We start from the raw sequence: 16483 nt of genomic DNA, 5'->3' as shown, positions 1-16483 counted from the left end.
TCAATGGTCTCAAGTGCGATTTACCCATGACGAAACTGTAATGTATCTTTCCTTGATCATAAATAATGCGCAGATATGAGGCTGTTCCATAACCATGCTCTTGCGACGCATCGGCAAAAGCTCTGCCCACGCAACTATACCAAAGCCTTATGGCTTGAAACATCTTGGAATCCTGAATCCCTACAAACTCATAAGGCCTTCTCTCCACTTTCTCCAACGGAGACGGATTTCTTCTGGGAGATTGTCGTCCCAACTTAACTTATATCTGCACAGTTCTTAATTGATTTCTCTTCCAGGTAGGAGTAAGGGACTAGCAAATCCAAGTGGATGGTTTACAGTCGCAATCGAGAACAGTGCTTCTTTGCGATTCTCTGGCTGTTCTCTCTCACTAAAAAACGAAGTCGATCGTATCACGTTTAACATCCCAATGGATTCCTAAGACTCTATCCAGAGGCATGTTGTCGGATTTCAAATTTAGATCCTTAATGTGAGGAGCTCTTTCTTCCACTGGAAATGCTGACAAGATATTATGACGGTTTGAAATCCATTTTGTGAGTTGGAAGCCTCCTCTAACAAACATTTCTTGTTACTTTCTCCTAATGTTTATCGCATGCTCCTCGGTGGAAAACGATTTGAGTAAGTCGTCTGCATAGACGTCCTTAAACACGGCTTCGACAACTTCTGGTGGGAAATCCTGCTGATTGTCTTTGGCCGTTTTTCTAAGGGCATATCCAGCCACACTCGTGAAGACTTAGCTCCAAAGATGTGCACAAGCATCTGGTAAGTCTTCGGCTTTCTTGATAATTCGCCACTCGGCCACCACAAATAACAAAATTCTCCACGGTCCTGTGGTACTACGAACACCTGGTGAAACATTCTCTTGATGTTTGCCATGACTGCAACGTCGTCTATTCTGAATTGGAATATTACTCCTATTAAGGTGCTGGTATTTTCTGGTCTCCGTAGTAATTGCTCGTTCAACGATGTCCCACCACTCTTAGAGGCACAATCGAAGACTACTCTTGGTTCTCCTGGTTTTCGGGGATGCCATATTGCGTGATGAGAAAGCTACAAAATTGGATTGAGCTTAGGTACCTCTTCGTCGGGTGTTTGTCTTGAGCATCCTTCAGTTCTGTATTTTTCAACAACACAGCTGTACTTGCGATGGAAGACTGGGTCTCTCTGCATCTTCCGTTCTAACCATTTTAATCTTCTTGCTGCAGTCCATAAACTGTCTGGAAGGTTGGGAACATCCTCTCGAAATGGAAGTCGAATTTGATAATGCCCATTTACTAGGGTTGCGGACTGATCCATGATTTCTTCGGCTTTACGGTCCTTAACCGACATGCCTTCTAACGTTTCGTTCGTGTCGCCAAATTCTTCATTGTACATACGCTCCAGTTGTGCATTAAAAACTTCACGCTCAGTGTTAATTATGTTTACGTGCACTTGCTCATCTGCAATTTCTCTAATGGGCCTAAAGACAGTCCGCCCAAAGGGGGTCCTGACGGCCGAGAGTTGGCCGCATTCTCCTTCCCTCTTGTCTAACTGTAAGTCGATAATTTGTGGATGATCGCTGCCTATCAGGATCGTTACCCTTTTATCTCATGTTTCGGGTAGACTAATGTCATCAAGGTGAGGCCACTTCCTTATTTCTTCGTTGGTAGCCATATGCCTTGGCTTAACAGAAAGACTCTTTATGGTTAACAAACGGCTAAGTTTGAACTCTGCATCTCCTTCAAGGGACTTGACGTTCAGTCGAACCTTATGGCCGGTCTTTTGATCTTCACAATTGACTGTCGCTATAGTAAAACTAGTCGGCTTATTGTTTTTCAAATGTAACGCACGCACCAGGCTCTTGAGGTAGACACTAGCATCTGACCCACTGTCTAAGACCGCGTAAGTAACTATCTCTTTGCCACCATTGCGACTACTAATTTTAACTGGAACAACCTTAAACCACACTCAGGGTCGACTAGTCCGTACCACGCGCACAGTAACAGGCTCACTAGATGGAGTTGTAGAATTGTTACACACTCTCGGAGGACTATCCAAACCAATCTTAGCAGCTATTGACCCCGGAGCGCCGCGGATATCTACGACAGTTCATTTTGCAGCACCATTGGTCTCAGTGATTCGAAACGTATCACGGCCGTTAGTCTGAATGCCACACCCGTTTCCGTCGGCTTCACTGGAATGGATTAGATAATGATGGTCTTTACCACACCCTGGCCTTGCGCAAGCGAATCCTCTGGGACACTGTTTCGCATTGTGTCCCTCTGAGAGACGCGCTCTGCAAAGTCGGTGTTGTCTCACAGTCTTTAAACGGTCTCTTAAAGAGGAAATTCTAAATATCCGACATCTCCAGACTCCATGCAGTCCCGAACACTGTGGACACTTAAGTAGAACTCTGTTAAGCACGGCGGTGCCCGGCTGATCTTCTTCACAGAGGGTAGCAAGCGTTGTGAATTTAAGTGGGTAATCTGTCTTTCCTTTGCCGGATTCCTTCTTTTCTCTCTCAGCACTTGGAGAAGACTTAAGTTCTTGTCCATATCTATTGTTAATACGCTCTGATGCCTTTCCAACGAAACTGACGAAATCCGAATACTCAGCTCGACTTTTGTTCTTGATGAGATCTCCTGCTCTATCGACCCACTTCCTTTTAAGACCTTCTTCGGAAAGCTTTCTCACTGGCATAATTATCACATCTTCATTGTCTAAGCCACTTGAATAGTTGCAACCCATGCTCACTTAGACTCTTCTCGCATCCTCCAACCGCCTCACAAAATCCATAAGTGTCGACGCGTCAGCTTTACGCACCAGTATTTCTCTTAATTTCTTCATATGGGCTTCGACTACCATATGAGGCCGACCAAAGTTGTCGCGGAGGGTGTTCCATGCCTCTGAGTATCTGCATCCTACAGGGAGATTTAAGTATCCTTATTGCATCCTTACCTTTTCCTACACACTGTGCAAGTAATCGCGTAAGTCCTTGAGACTCATCAGCTACTTGACTCTCAATGTTATCTCTAAAGTTCGTGACAAACTCTGCATATTCCAACGGAACCCCATTGAACTGCATTAACTCCACTTTTGGCAAGGCTGGACCTTGCTTGATCGCTTGTGCAATTGTTGTCCAAGCTTCTGACTGCTGTGCTGAGATCAGGGACTGAGGAGAGAGGTACGGGTACTGTATTGGCTAAGGTGGATTCTGCTGTGAAACAAACGCTGGGTAGAATTCAGTTGTTGTTGCAGTTAGTTTCGTTCTTGGAGCGCAGTAATAAGCAGATGTGGACTGAAAACTCGCTGGTGATAAGCTCACAATAGTGTACAAGGGTGGCTGAACTGTGTCAGGCACAGCTATTAAGTAAGGAGAGTGTTGAGTCAAAGAGCTTACTAAGGAGTGAGATTCCCTCGGTGCTATGGAAGCTGAACTTCTCAAACCAACCTCTGTAGCTATATGAGCTACTGAAGAAAGGGTAACCACTGTCTCTGTTCCTACGGATACTTTAGCAGATGACAGCAATAAATGAGACTGGATTTGGCTGCTTTGGAGCTGCTCATCTGATACTATTGCCCGATTATCCACTAGCTTCGATTCCAAGCTGGATATTGCATCTGTCTCACCCATTGGTGGTGATAGCCCTTCTTTCACATTGTTCTGCAAATAATACTCTTCAAGATAATCGTTCATACCATCTGTCTCTTTCTTAAAAGCTTGCTCCAGCATTAAGTCTATTTCGGTTTTCTATAACCCTTTACCCTTTTCTACCCTTTCCAGTTCACGCTGCAATTCTTGCTTTTCTTTGAGGGCTAGTATTTCCAACTTTGCTTTTGCCATCAATCGTTTTCATTCCTTTACATTCCTTTACACTGATTGTACTGAGCGCAGAGCTTTTCATACTCTTAGCTGACGCTTGACTAAAATTGTATGCGGGTGGGGGCCTTCCTTCTCTCTTCTTTTTCTCCCTCCATTCACTCGCCAAATATCTAATTGAAATTTCATGTCTCTCTGGCTGTCATAACTGTCATATGTCAAGGCAATTTTCTCTTCATCATCTTCATAACGAAGGTAATTTTCATGGCTACTAACAAAGTTACGAAATGCTTCTTCATACATGGCAACGTTTCCTTCATCTTCGGTTGCTTTAATTCCTGGGTTTTTAAACAAATCTTGCACAACACTCCGACGTTTTCGCAGCTCTCCTAAATGTCCAGCTCTCTAACGCTTAGCATGGACATCTTTCTCAGCGTTGACTTCTTCAAAATTTTGTTCGGTGCTTTCGTCCTAGTTTCCTTCATAGAACCTTGAGGATCTTCGCTAACAGAAATTAAATCCATGTTTCCTACGGCCAATGATGGCGGTACATTCAAATTTCCACCGCTCTCGCCGATCCGAAACGCGTTGACTTCTGACGATTTATTCGGTGCCTCTTCAGCGACATGTCGAGTCACGTGCGATTCTTTAGAAACAACTTTTACCTTCCAACCACTGGCTGATTTTCTCTTCCTTTTGCCGGTCATCTGTAAACGAACCACTCATAAACAGATCTTGACTTGAGAACTCTAACTTCGAATGTTGAGGGGGCCAGCTACACTTGGCAAAATAAATAAGACACAACAACTTCTATACGTCAGATTCCTTGTATTCTTGTAAAGGATAATCAAGAACGAATAACAAATAAGGATCTATCCGGCGACGATTCGAGGTTATTGCTTCTTACACAGCCTAAAAACCCTTCGCTAAAACTAACTCGGCCAAAATGGCCAAAAAAAGAACTGTACGTAACGCTCAAGCAGCGCATACGGCGTAGGGAACTGCGGCCTATGTATATTGTCAGCGGCGCTATAAACTGTATGTAAATGCGATAAATCATACAGTCTACGACAATAAGGATTCAAACCTTATACCTTAAAACTTCGCTATCTGCTTTACCAGCTGAGCAGACAAAGAAATTTGGTTGGACATTCGTGAAGATTCAAACCTCATTTTAGTCAACATCGCTCCAAAAAGTGCTTACAGCAGTGTATAGAAAGGCAAATTTCTGGGTAAACTTGCGTGAGGATTCAAACCTCAGATTGTGCAATATTGGTACCACACGCTCTACCAACTGAGCAGAAAAAAACATTGTGGGTCGACCTTTGTGAAATAAAAATATCTGGTCGACTTTCACGAGGATTCAAACCTCAGACCAAACCTCTACCGATGTTGTTGTCAGATAATATACCTGCTGGCCTTTAAAAATCCCATATAAGTATTGTTTTTATCTCACACTAACAATTATATTTTGTTTGCTTCATGAGTGTGCCATCAAAAGGTTTTTCAGGTGCAGTTATTGTCAGCCATTTAGTGGACCAATCAACAGAGCTTTACCTATAATGAGAGCAGCTCAGCTGTTAAGGTAAGGATTGAATGCGAGATATTGGAAATTAAGTACTTTAATTTCGAATTAAAGCTGCAAGTATATTCCAGGACTATCATGTCTATCATACCTATTTCTGTAAAAGAAGGAAGATTAGGATCAGAACCATTTCGAGCCTAACATTTAACATGATAAAAAAAGGAAGGAAACAAAACAGAACAGACAAGTCAAAAATAATCGAAGAAAAACTTGTAGATAATTAATCTTCTCTGTGTGATCAAAGGAAATTTCTTTAAGAATGACACTTGATATGCTACAAAGAGAAAAGATATGCAGCTTCAAGAGAAGACATATCTCCCCCCTATTTTAAATTCCTAGTAATTTATTCACATGTTTATTTCTTAATGAGCCCCTATTTTTGGTAATTAATTGTTAGTAGTTTATAGCAGAAAGAGAAGAATTAAGGAGATTTTGATTTTATTTGAAGGTGTACAAATACAAGTCATTACCTTAGACCACTTTTACTTGTTTTTCAGCTCAGGGATCGTGTTTCTGTAAAGGACATTTCACTCTCACGCGACAAGTTGGATCACAGAAATCAAAAGGTACCATATATAGGATAGCAAAAGAGAAAAACTTTAGAATATGAGTCCCTTGTGAGGATTCGAACCTCAAGCAGTCAGCCCGCAGAAAGCGATCCCAGCTGGGTGGAGAGCTTCGTGCGCTCCACTCAGTGCTTGTCTATGTTCGCGTCCCGAGGAGAGGTGCAGTGCAGATTGCCCATACTTCGGTCTTACCCTCTGGTACCTCGGCGTGAGCTCGTACCGCTTTTTTTTATGTTTTTGAGTTTTGTTTTCTTTTGTTTTTGATATGAGCAATAAGCCGTTAAATAGGTCTCAAACCCGGAGGCCAGACCCATTTCGGTTGTCGGCTGTAACCACCAGAGGACTGTGTCTGTAGTCAAGCGGGGATTGCATTTCTCCTTTCTTCAGCACATTTCACATTCAAAGTCAAGGGAATACAAAAAAGCCATTGTCGGTCCATGTTAACTAGAGAATGAGACAAATTGATCTCTGCATAACTAAATAATGGCGACTGAAGCTTCCAGAGCTTAACTTGAGAGGGACCACAAGAATTAATCAATGCAAAATATCTCTCGGTTAAGTTGCTCATCACTCTATCAGCTTTGAAAAAAAAAAAACCTAGTCAACTTCCATAAGGGTTCCAACCTTATACCATAAAATTTCGCCTTCTGCTCTACCAGAAGAAGAAATTTGTGTGGACATTCGTTAATTTTCAAGAGGATTCAAACCTCAGACCTTGCAATAGCGGTATCAAACGCTCTATCAGCTGAGATGAGGAAAAATTTTCTGTTGATCTTTTTATGAAATTACACCTAAAAGGTGTAAAATTATAATTTCCAGTAGACTGTCATGAGGATTCAAACCTCAGATCTACCGACGTTGTTGTTAGGTATTCTACCTGCTGACCGATACAAGAGTCGTACACAAAGAAAAATCAGCTGTGTCAACAACCATAAGGATTCGAACCTTAGACCATAAGGCTTCGCCATCTGCTCTACCTGCTGGGCAAACGAAGAAATTTGGGAGGGCATCCTTGAGGATTCAAACCTCATTTTAGTCAACCTCGCTACAAAATGTTCTAACAGCAGGGTATTGAAGGGCAAATTTCTTGGTAAACTAACGTGAGGATTCAAACCTCAGATTGTGCAAGATCTGTTATGTGCTGTCTCACACGCCAGCCATATTGAATCTAAAACCTCGAGGTTTATTACATCCCATGATGCTTATCGTACTTTTGTGATAGCAGACATGACATCTCCCTTTTTTTTCTTTTTAGCAATCAACAAAGAAACTACTGTGACAAACTGTAAACAACTGCATGCCAAAAAAAAAAGAAAAAAAAGCTTAATCATAGAAAGCATCTGAATTCATGGTCAACATCTTTAACTTAACAGTTCATAAAAGTTCAGAGTTCATAGTCTTTGCTTAACCGCCCGACCTGACCGGGTACGAATTTCTGCTGGCAGGCCATGATCTGTACTTGCTCCTGGTCTACAAGGTCTGCTTTGGATACCAGTTCGAGTGAGAAGAGTGACTTTCTGAGGTTGTGCGATCTGCTTTGCATCAGTCCCTTTGTTCGTTGCTTGTGAAACTCTCATGCGAAGATGACGTCGATTTCTTCGGTAGAATTTACCATTAGATGTCCGAACAATGTACGATCTTGGTGTGTGATGCTTGTTTACAACTGTAGCTTGCATAAATTCATTCTCATGATGCATTGGCACGTGCACCTTCTCACCTGGAGTTAAGGGGGGTAACTCTTTCCCACTGTGTTGGTCATAATAGGACTTCTCTCTCTGCTTTCTCTTTTGAAAGTGCTGCTGAATTTCTTGTGATTGTTGGGTTTAAGCAAATCAACCTTTCTTAGTTGGGAAGTTTTTAATCTTCGACCCATGAGCAGCTGAGCAGGTGAAAGGTTTATACCATCCAAAGGAGTATTTCCATAGTTCAGCAATCCCTTGTAAGGATCTTTTGCTTTTTTGAGGAGATTCTTGATGGTCTGAACTGCCCTTTCAGCTTCACCATTTGTTTGAGGGAAGTGAGGACTTGATGTGGTATGGACAAAACCATAGCTCTTTCTGAAATCAGTAGATGCTGAACTAGCATATTGAGGCCCATTGTCACTGAGAAGCTCATCAGGTATCCCATACCGAACAAATTGACTCTTAGGTGACAGATGCTATTGCCGCTGGTTAAGTTGTCTAGCTTAGCAACTTCAATCCACTTTGAATAGTAATCTACACACAGCAGGTGATGACCTCCATTATACTCAAACAGGTCAGTTCCAACTTTCGACCACATTCTGTCAGGGAGGTCTTGAATGATCATTGCCTCTCTTGGTTGAGCTCTCTGGAACTGAGCGCACAAGGAACACTGTGACACTTTCTCTTCAATTTGGGATGACATCCCTGGCCGAAAGAGAATGTCTCGGCCACGCTGCTTACATTTTACTATGCCTTCGTGTGACACGTGGATGAGCTTTAACATTTCTTTTCTCTTACTCTGAGGAACAATAAGCTTCTGTGCTTTGAATAACAACCCATCAATTGCTGATATTTCATCTCTGCACGACCAATACTCGCGGACAGCTAATGGTAGCTCCTGTTTGTGACAAGGCCATCCTTTACGAACTACTGTGCTTAAGACTTATAGGGTTGGATCAGCTGCAGTAGCTTGCTGGAATGCACAGTACCTTTTTCGTGAAATGGGAAGGTGAGGTGTAAGCTGAACTTCATTTACTTCCAAATCTGAGATGAGGCTTTCTTTAGTCTCTTCCAAGTATGCTCTGCTTGGTGCATCAGCAACAGAGAGTTCAGATCCTGGTACGTATTTCACCTTTAACTCGTACTGCTGCAATATCAGCATCATCTTCTGCAGCCTCAGTGTTGCTTCATGCAAGGGCTTGTTTAAGATGTATTGCAGTGGTTTGTGGTCTGTCTCGTCGTCTGTTGTTCTTCCATAGATGTACTGATGAAAGTTCTGCACTCCATACACAATTGCAAAAGTTTCCTTTTCTATTTGTGCATACCGCTGCTGGGTTGGCGTGAGGGCTCTTGATGCATAGGCTTGGAGCTTCTCATCTTGCAAAAGGACGGCACCTAGCCCCTTGAACTTGCATCTACAGAGAGGCATAATGGCTTACTTGGATCATAGTAACCAAGGATTGGTGTTGAGGAGACCATCTGCTTTAGCTTCTGAAAGCTTTCCTCTTGCAGTTGATCCCAGTGCCATGCAACATTCTTCTCTAATAATTCTCTTAATGGTGCACTTTCAGTGGCCATGTTTGGCATGAACTTTCCCAGATACTGGATAAATCCGAGGAATGTTTTCAGTTCATTAGCATTCCCGGGGGGTTTCATTTCTTTTACAGCCCTTATCTTTTATGGATCTGGTTTTAAACCATCTTTACTTAGGACATGGCCAACATAAGGAGCTTCTTCTGCTTAATTTTGCATTTCTTTGCATTGAACTTGAGATTGACTTCTTGCTCTTGTTAACACTTGTTTCAGTCCTGCATCATGTTCTTCATCATCTTTACCCCATATTAGGAGGTCGTCAACAATCACTTTTACGCCTTCCATATCTGCGAACAGCTCTGACATGTGATTCTGAAACACATCAGGGGCTGATTTTATTCCAAAAGGTAACCTTGTGAACCGGTATCTTCCAATTGGTGTATTAAATGTGCAAAGCTTTGAGCTAGCTTCATCTGATTTCACTTGCCAATATCCTGAGGTGGTATCACGGACTGAAAACACTTCTGCTTTGGGCAAATCAGCAACAACTTCTTCTATAGTAGTCATTGGAAGGTGTTCCCTCCTGATTGATTCATTTAAATCTCGCGGGTCAATGCATATGCGAAGCTTGTTGCGTTTTACGACTGCTACCATGCTATTCACCCACTCAGTAGGCTCTTTCTACTTAACTACTACTTCTGCCTTCTCCATCCGATCAAGCTCTTCTTTGATTTTCTCTTTGAGGGAAACAGGCACTGTACCAGGCGTGTTCACCTGGAAGGCAACCTAGGCCTTGAAATAGATCTGAGTACTGCTCATACATCCCTCATGACACGTTGAGAGACTCTGTTGCTGAAGTAGGTGCACTCGGCCAAGAAGACCAAGGTCTTCACAAGTTTGGGCACTAAGTACCGTTGGAGCTTCCATTTCAACTACATGGAAATTTACTTGAAAAGTGTTGCCTTTACATTCACAAGGTAATGTCACTACTCCTTTGGTAGGAATCTGATGGCCTGAATAGGATTTCAGTTTGACTTGAGTCTTCTCGAAGGGGTAGCGAGAAGTAAAGTCTGGCAGAAATTTAGTAGAGATGACATTGACTTTAGCACCAGTATCTAGTTGGACCTTTACAACTTTGTCTTCTATATTATGGTTTTCACACCATTCACTTGTGTTTTTAAATCTCGCGGGTCAATGCATATGCGAAGCTTGTTGGGTGTTACGACTGCTACCATGCTATTCACCCACTCAGTAGGCTCTTTCTGCTTAACTACTATTTCTGTCTTCTTCATCCGATCAAGCTCTTCTTTGATTTCTCTTTGAGGGAAACAGGCACTGTACCAGGCGTGTTCACCTGGAAGGCAACCTAGGCCTTGAAATAGATCTGAGTATTGCTCATACATCTTTTCAGCCATTTCCTCAGGACACGTTGAGAGACTCTGTTGCTGAAGTGGATGCACTCGGACAAGAAGATCAAGGTCTTTGCAAGTTTGGGCACCAAGTACCGTTGGAGCTTCCATTTCAACTACATGGAAATGTACTTGAAAAGTGTTGCCTTTACATTCACAAGGTAATGTCACTACTCCTTTGGTAGGAATCTGATGGCCTGAATAGGATTTCAGTTTGACTTGAGTCTTCTCGAAGGGGGAGCGAGAAGTAAAGTCTTGCAGAAATTTAGTAGAGATGACATTGACTTTAGCACCAGTATCTAGTTGGACCTTTACAACTTTGTCTTCTATCTTATGGTTTTCACACCATTCACTTGTGTCTACAGAATTAACTGAGGTGATGCACCCAATAAAGAACTCGTCATTACTGCATTCATCTACACGGTTCACTCCTTTCTTATCTGGGTTTTTCCACTGGCAACAACTGGCAAAATGGTTCAACTTGTGTATTTTGAGCACTTCTTTCCTTAAGCTGGGCATTTTCCTTTGTCATGTTGATAACCAAATCTACCTACCACAATCTTTCCCAAGCTTCTTTTCAACAGGGGTTTTTTGTTTCTTTGTCTTCACACTATTTATGCTTGCATTTTCTGAGCTTGTGATATTTTTCTAGGGATAGGTCTGAGCCTTCGTGAATGGGTTTTTCTCGTGCTTTTGACGAATAGCAGCCGATCACAACTCGGTCTCGAACCATTTCATCAGGGTCAGCATAATCACAATCTTTAACTAAAAAACTGTTCAAATGACTCACCGGCTTGTTGCGCTCTCAAATGAAATTTATACCTAACAAACACCTTGTTCGATCTGGGCTTCACATAGGTTTCAAATCTTGTGTAATACGTCTCGAGTTTCTTCACTTCATCTGCAGTCAGTTCCCACGTATTGTATATGTCACGACCTTTGTCTCTTACCCAAATCATCAAATAATCGCACTTTTCTTCTTCGATTTTACGCTTTAGAGGTCCTCCAAACGTGAATTCGCAATGCTGCCTGAATGCTCTCCACGCAGTGGGCAGATATTTACTCGTCCAATCCATCTTTGGAGCAGAGTCTCCTTCCATGTCATCTCTTTCGTCTGATGAAGGGTTTAGCGAATCACTGTTGTCGTTTAGCACCGTGTTAGCTTTTGTGTTTTGGAGGAATTCAAATCTCACTCCTGACACCATGTTATGTACTGTATCACACGACAGCCATATTGAATCTAAAACTTCGTGGTTTATTGCATCCCATGATGCTTATCGTACTTTCGTGATAGCATGCATGACAATATCGGTATCACACGCTCTATCAACTGAGCAGAAAAACATTGTGGGTGGACCTTTATAAAATGAAAAATTCTGGTCGACGTTCACGAGGATTCAAGCCTCAGATCTACCGATGTTGCTGTCAGATAATATACCTACTAGACTTTAAAAATCCCGTGCAAGTATTGTTTTTATCTCACATTAACAACTGTATTTTCTTTGCTTCTTGAGTGTGCCATCAAAAGGTTTTTCAGATGCAGTTATTGTCAGCCATTTGGTGGACCAATCAACAGAGCTTTACCTATAATGAGAGGTGCTTAGCTGTTAAGTATGGTAGAGCTGTTCAAGTCAATTAATGGGTCCTCTTTAAGTAAAGATTTAAAATGCAACTGAAATGTTGAAATAAACTGCAAGTTTATCACAAGGACTATCATGAAATGTCTATTTTTGTTAAAAAAGGAAGATTAGGGTCAGAACCATTTAAATTCTAACACTTAACACGATAAAAAAAACAGAAAATATTAAAACTCACAACAAAACAGGCGGATCAAAACTAAGCAAAGAAACACTTGTATATAATTAATGATCTCTGTCTGATCAAAGTAGATATCTATAAGAATGGCATTTTATCAGCTACAAAGAGAAAAGCTATGCAGCTTCTGCAGTAGACACATTTCCCCCTTCTTTTAAATTCCTAATAATTTCTTCATAAGTTTTTTCTCAACGAGCCCCTATCTTTCGGTAGTTTAGTATTAAGTCAGATTAAGAGATTAGAATTTTATGGGGAAGTCTTTGAACACAAGTCACTTACTTGAAGCACTCTTGTTTGTCTTTCAGCTCAAAGTTGGTGTTTCTGCTGTAAAGGACATTTCACTCTCAGGGGACAAAATGGATCACAGAAATGAAATGGTGCCACATGCTTAGCTGCTTAGGTTAGAAAATAAATTGTGGGTCGATCGGTATCAAATGCTCTACCGGCTGAGGTGAAACAAAAAGGGGGTCGACCTTGAAAGAAATTATTCGTAAAAAAGGTGTAAAATGATTATCTCTGGTCGACTGTAATGAGGATTCAAACCTCAGATCTACCGATTTTGCTGTCAGATTCTCTATCTTCTGACGTTTTTAAAACTTCGCCATCTGCTCTACCAGCCGGGCAGACGAAGAAATTTGGGTGGAGATTCTTGAGGATTCAAACCTCATAATAGTCAAGATAGCTACAAAATGTTCACACAGTTGAGTAGAAGGCAAATTTCTGGGTAAATCTACGAGAGGATTCAAACCTCAGACCTCGCAATATCGGTTTCCAATGCTCTATCAACTGAGCTGAAACAAAATGTGGGTCGACCTTTGTAATAAATTACACGTAAAAGACGTAAAATGATACTTCTGGTCGACTTTTATAAGGATTCAAACCTCAGATCTACTGATGTTGCTGCTAGTTACTCTACGTGCTTCCGATGTAAAGTCATGCACAAAAAAATAAATCAGCTGTGTCATTGACCATAAGGATTCAAACCTTAGACCATAAAACGTCGCCATCTGCCTCTACCAACTGGATAGAAGAAGAAATATAGGTAATCCTTTGTGAGGATTTAAACCTCATTTCATCTAGTATCACTGTAAAATGTACTTACGTAGAGATGGAACGTAATGTTCCAGAGTATAGAAAGAGAAATTTTCGGGTAAACTTTCTTGAGGATTCAATTTGGATCACAGAAAAGAATGGTACCACATGCTCAGCTGCTTAGATCAGAATGGAATGAGATATATCGATAGACTACGCGTATCTCCTCTGGTGTGGTGAAGATATAAGTCGTGACGTAATATCATCCTTTGCATTGGTTGATGACTGCAACTTCATGCGTGTCAATGTATCGTGTGTTTGTCAACAAGAAAGCAGTTTAAAAGTTGTGGTGTCAATGCATCATGTTCTTATCAACAAGAAAGCAGTTGAAAAGTTGTGGTGTTAATACAGCATGTCTTTGTCAACAAGAAAGCAGTTTAAAAGTTGTGGTGTCAATACATCATATCTTTGTCAAAAAGAAACCAGTTTAAAAGTTGTGGTGTCAATGCATCTGTTCATCATGATGTCTTTTTCAACAAGAAAGTAGTTTAAAAGTTGTGGTGTCAATGCATCATGTCTTTGTCAACAAGAAAGCAGTTTAAAAGTTGTGATGTCAATGCATCATGTCTTTGTCAAAAAGAACTGATTGGAGCAGTTTAAAAGTTGCGGTGGCAATGCATCATGCTTTTATCAACAAGAAAGCAGTTTAAAAGTTGCGGTGTCAATGCGTCATGTGTTTCCTAATAGGAACTGAAGCAGTTTAAAAGTGGCGGTGTCAATGTATCATGTCTTTGTCAACAAGAAAGCAGTTTAAAAGTTGCGATGGCAATGCATCATTTCTGTTAACAAGAAACCAGTCTGAGAGCTGTGGTGTTAATGCATCATGTTTTTATCAACAATAAAGCAGTTTAAAATTTTTGGTGTCAAAACATCATGTCTTTGTCAACAAGAAAGCAATTCAAAAATTGTGGTGTCAATGCATCATGTTTTCGTCAAGGAGAAAGCAGTTTAAAAGTTGCGGTGTCAATGCATTATGTGTTTGTCAAGAAGAGAAATTTAAAAGTTGCGATATCAATGCATCATGTCTGTCATCAACAGAGCATTTAAAAGTTGTGGTGTTATTGCATCATGTCTGTCAACAAAAAAGTTGTTTAAAAGGTGTCAATGTATCATGTTTTTATCCGCAAGAAAGCAGTTTAAAAACGGCGGTGTTATTGCATCATGTCTTTGTCAACAACTAAGTTTTTTAAAAGGTGTCAATGCATCATGTTTTTATCGGCAAGAATGTTTAAGTGTCACTTCATTATGTGTTTGTCAAAAAGAACTGAAGCAGTTTAAAAGTTGCGGTGTCGATGCATCATGTGTTTGCATCATGTTTTTGTCAAGGAGAAGCAATTTCAAAGTTGTGGTGTCAATGCATTATGTGTTTGTCATCAAGAAAGCAGTTTAAAAGTTGTGGTGTCCGTGGGACGTGTTATCAACTAGAAAGCAGTTTAAAAGTTGCGGTGTCGATGCATCATGTTTTTGTCAACAAAAAAGTTGTTTAAAGGTATCGATGCATCGTGTTTGTCAACTAGAAAGCAATTTAAAAGTTGCGGTGTTATTGCATCATGTCTTTGTCAACGAAAAAGTTGTTTAAAAGGTGTCAATGCATCATGTCTTTGTCAAAAAGAACAGAAGCAGTTTCAAAGTTGCGCTGACAATTTATCATTTCTTTGTCAACAAGGAAGCAGTTTAAGAGTTGCGGTGTTAAGCATCATGTTTTCATCAACAAGAAAGCAGTTTAAAAGTTGCAGTGTCAATGCATCATGTCTTTGTCAGCAAAAAAGTTGTTTAAACGGTATCAATGCATCGTGTTTGTCAACTAGAAAGCAGTTTAAAAGTTGTGGTGTCAATGCATCATGTGTTTTTCAACAAGAACTGAAGCAGTTTAAAAGTGGCGGTGTCGATGTATTATGTCTTTGTCAACAAGGAAGCAGTTTAAGAGTTGCGGTGTTAGTGCATCATGTGTTTATCAGATAGGAAGCAGTTAAAAATTTTCGGTGTCCATTCATCATCTTCTTATCAACAAGGACACAGTGTCATCGTTGCAGTGTCTATGAATGATCTGACCATCAAGAAGGAAGCAGTTTTTGAAGCTTCAACAAATTATTTTGTATCATATAATTGTCATAATTAATTTTAAATACATAAGTTTGCTCAGAAATATAAACAAGAAATAAAGAAATCTTAAACTTATAAATAAACAATAAAAAAGGAACAATGAAAATAAATCATTAACATAAAACATTAACATAAAAACATAAAATACTCAACCTTGATCCTGAGGCATTTACTTCTGTGCCTGCCTTTTATTGACTTCTAATCAAGTTATTTTGGGTTTCGAGTCCTAATGATGTTTCAATCATCAGATGTTTTAATGGGGTTATGAGAAAAAATATAATTGGTTTCGTTGTCGGCTCACAAATCAATGCCACAACAGTATTTCCGACCTCTGATTCCCGGACTTCAGATTTGTGACACTATTTCGGTGTTTGGAGTTTTATTCCCGACTTTTTACTTGTGTTTTCCGACTTTCGGCTTCGGACTTCTCATTTCCGACTTCAGACTTTGAATTTCGTATATTCTATTTTGGAGTTCAGAGTTTTTATTTCGGACTATTCACTTTTAATTTCCCGACTTCCGTCTTCAGTCTTCGGATTTCGGACATTCTATTTCGGAGTTCGGACTTTTATTTTCAACTTTCGACTTTCTTTTTTTCGGAATTCTTATTTCTAACTTATATCTCGGATTTCGGACTCGGAATTTGAATTCCGACCATTGACGAATAATTTTCTACCTTCCGGCTTGGCACTTCTCATGAAATGACGACTTACGACTTCTTAGCCTCATGCGTCTGATCTGTGACGACGAACTTTTGAAATTCGACTGTCATTCATCAGTTGCTTCATGTACACTTTGAAGTTTAATAATCGATCTTCCTTTTTTCCAATTTCGACTCCGAAGTGCCATTTGCAACGTCCATTATGTTGGAAGGTCCAACT

General features: G+C 40.6%; 1 pseudogene; it reads right to left on the bottom strand.

Annotated features, from left to right (window-relative positions):
- Window positions 1-2751: 2751 nt before the first annotated feature.
- LOC131796744 (early endosome antigen 1-like) lies at window positions 2752-4524 on the bottom strand (annotated as a pseudogene).
- Window positions 4525-16483: the final 11959 nt, after the last annotated feature.

This window comes from Pocillopora verrucosa, chromosome 1 (genome assembly GCF_036669915.1).
Source record: "Pocillopora verrucosa isolate sample1 chromosome 1, ASM3666991v2, whole genome shotgun sequence".
NCBI lineage: Eukaryota > Metazoa > Cnidaria > Anthozoa > Scleractinia > Pocilloporidae > Pocillopora > Pocillopora verrucosa.
The sequence above is the reverse complement of the archived record's forward strand: the minus strand, read 5'-3'. Positions and strand labels throughout refer to the sequence as shown.